Raw genomic sequence first — 3557 nt, 5'->3', positions numbered from 1 at the left:
AATAAAAAAAAAAAATTAATGTTTTTGTTAATATTAAAAAAAAAAAAAAAAAAAAAAAAAAAAAAAACTCACTAAATTTTAATTCTACTGTTCTCAGAAACCTAAAACATGCATTTTCACTGAGTTGAGAGGGACCTCATTTCTCTTAACAGTTCAAAAATTGCCTTTAACATTATCATACTAAATTATCTTTGTAGTAGAACAATCCACCATGTTGTGTATACAACATTACCTAGAAAAGCATTATTTCTGTGACACCTTAAAAGTCTCTAATATTGTGTTAATTATTGCATTCAATTACTTTCCATTCACTTTTTAACTATCTGGAATAGAGCAATTATTGTTAATGAGGCAATAATATATTTATGGCCTGCATTCTTGAAAACATGCTGCCACACTGTATTTCAATTCCTTAACTAAGATTATACACCAGTTATCACAGCTGGAATACTATCTATATATAGCTGCACTGTCTGACAGGATAGCCACTAGCTACACGTGGTTATTAAAACTGAAATTAAGTTAAATAAAAATTCTGTTCCTAGGTCATATTAGCCATATTTGAAATCCTCAATGGCCACATGTGTTTAGTCAAAATCATCTTGTAGAGCGCAGGTATACTGCATTTCCATTAACTCAGAGAGTAGCATTGTAAAGTGCAGATTCATAATAAGGGGTGAAACAAGTTGTCTGTAGAGAGTAAGAGGCTAAATATTTTAGACTTTGTGAGTGGTGTGTTCCCTGTAAGTTACTCTGCTCTGCTGTTGTAGTGGGAAAGCAGCCATAGACAATACATAAATAAAGATGTGTGACTGTGTAAATAAAACTCCATATACAAAAGTAGGTGGCATGCCAGATTTGGCCTGTAAGCTATTTTTTTTTTTAATCTTGACTTACAGTAGCAGCTATTTTGATCAATGTACATGAAGTAAGGAAATTGATGTAGTAGCAAAAGGCTGGCCATACTGCTTGTGGGTCATAGTCACAGTGGCTATATTGGTCGCAGAAGCCATTAAAACAGTGCAGGGAAAAGATCTAACCATATGGACTTCACATGATGCAGCTGGAATTCTGGCCTCTAAGGAGGCTTATGGCTGCCTGATAACCACTTACTCAAATATCAGGCCATAATGCTCGAAGAGCCCATACTTCAGCTGCGCACATGTGCAGCCCTGAGTCCAGCTACTTTTCTTCCTGAGGAAGGGGCAGACAGAGAACATGGCTATCAGCAGGTCATAGCCCAAAACTATGTGGCTTGGGAAGATCTCTTAGAAACTCCTCTAGCTAATCCTGACTTTAACCTATACACTGACAGAAGTTCATTTATGGAAAATGGAGTTCAGAAGGCAGGATATGCAGTAGTCAGTGATCAAACAGTGCTCAAAAGTAATCCCCTTCCTCCAGAAACTAGTGCCCACATGGCAGAACTAGTAGCTCTCAATCAAGCTCTAAAATTCAGGAAAAAAAAGAGAATACATATATTCACAGATTCCAATTATGCTTACCTGGTTCTCCATGCTCATGCTGCAACATGGAAGGAAAAATAGTTCTTAACCTCGGCAGGAACTCCCATTAAATATCATAAAGAAATTTTAGCCTTATTACAAGCTGTCCAACAACCCAAAGAGGCAGCAGTCTGACACTGCCAAGGTCACCAGAAAGGAAAAGGCAGCAGAGGGTAATTGCTGAGCTGACCTAGAGGCTAAAAGAGCAGCTAAACAAGAATTTATAGAAGGACTTTTAATATGGGAAAACCCTCTCCCGGGAACTAAACCTCAATACTCATCAGAAGAGGTAGAGTGAGCAATCTCCCAGGGACATAATCATTCTTCCAGATGGCTAGCTACTGAGGAAGGAAAAGTACTCCTACCTGCTGCCAGCCGGTGGAAAGTACTTAAAACTCTGCATCAAACTTTCCATATGGATATAGAGAATACACATTGAATGGCCAAATCTATATTTACAGAAAAAGTCTCTTCAAGGCTGTCCAAAAAGTAGTCAAAGGATGTGAAATATGCCAGAAAAACAATCCTTTGGCACATCACAAAGTTCCTCCTGGGGAACAGTGAACCAGTCATTACCCAGGTGAGGACTGAGAAATGGACTTTACCCATATGCTTAAGTCTTGGGGAAGTTAGTATGTGTAGATACCAAAACAAACTGGGTCAAGGCTTTCCTCTGTAGAACAGAGAAAGCCCAAGAGATAATAAGAGTCCTGATCAATGAAATAATCCCTAGATTCAGATTCCCTCACTGTCTTCAAAGTGATAATGGCCCCACCTTCAGAGCTACAGTGACTCAAATAATTTCCAAAGCATTAGGAATACAATATCATGTCCATTGTGCTTGGAGGCCTCAGTCCTCAGGAAAGGTGGAAAAGATGAGCAAAATTCTTAAAAGGCACTTAAAAAACCTGGCACAGGAAACCCACCTCCTGTGGCCCTCTCTGTTACTAATAGCACTCTTAAGGACTTGAAACTCTCCTCAGAAAATCGGACTCAGTCCCTATGAGATGCTTTATGAACAACCCTTTCTTACCAATAATCTCATATTAGACAAAGAAACATCAGATCTAATAAAAGATATAACCTCCTTGGCTAAGTACCAACAGGCACTTAGGACCTTACCTGAAGGACATCCTAGGGAAAAAGGGAAAGAGTTTTTCTGCCCTGGAGAGTTGATACTTGTTAAGTCTCTCCCCTCGAAATCTCCCTCTCTAGATCCATCTTGGGAAGGATCATTTTTAGTTATTCTGTCTACCCCAACGGCAGTTAAGGTGGTAAGAACTGACTCATGGATCCATCACACTTGGCTGAAACCTTGGACACCTCCTGAAGAAGATCATAGACTCTCCTCGCAACAGCTGAGAGTACAGGAGGCTGCCCTTCATACACCTGCATGTGGGCGACAGAAGATCTGCCGGGGAGTCTTGGCCAGCAAGAGGGTCCCGACCTGAAAGAGGGGGTTCGCAGTAATAAAGAGAGACAGAAAAGCTGGGGTCTGGAGGACTGAAAAGGCAATGCCTAAATGGCGAATTTATTTTTGTCCAGGGTCTCAATATATACCTTAAAATCAAAGGTGTTTACACAATCAACAATAAGAGGAATGGAAAGTTACAAAATATAAGATCACGAAAACAATCTTAAGCATGACATTCAAGGATCATAAAAGTGGGCAGGTGGTATGCTTTATCTGTTTTTACCAAAACACACTTTTGTAAATAACAATACCTAAGAGTCACAAGCTAAGCCATAAAGTCATTATCTAGGGTCATGCGGATAAGGTTAAACTTCTTGAAAAACAAAGTCGTAAAAGTCATGCAGAGGCCTAGTGGAGACATAATGGCTGACAAAACCACATGACCCTTGCACAAGTGTCATTGCAGTCAGAAGTAGAAACTTTTGCAACATCAGTCATTTCTCAGTTCCTTCTTTCCCATAGCTTGACTGCCTCCAGCAGGAAACTGTGTTTGGGCTCAAGCTCACCATCTGGTGAGGCCCACACATTAGGGGGGCCTCTCACGGGAGCTTTCCCCACACCGGCAAGCCTTTGGGGGA

Source organism: Sapajus apella, unplaced genomic scaffold (assembly GCF_009761245.1).
Source record: "Sapajus apella isolate SASKATOON/1434 unplaced genomic scaffold, GSC_monkey_1.0 scaffold9, whole genome shotgun sequence".
Taxonomy (NCBI): Eukaryota; Metazoa; Chordata; class Mammalia; order Primates; family Cebidae; genus Sapajus; species Sapajus apella.
The sequence above is the reverse complement of the archived record's forward strand: the minus strand, read 5'-3'. Positions refer to the sequence as shown.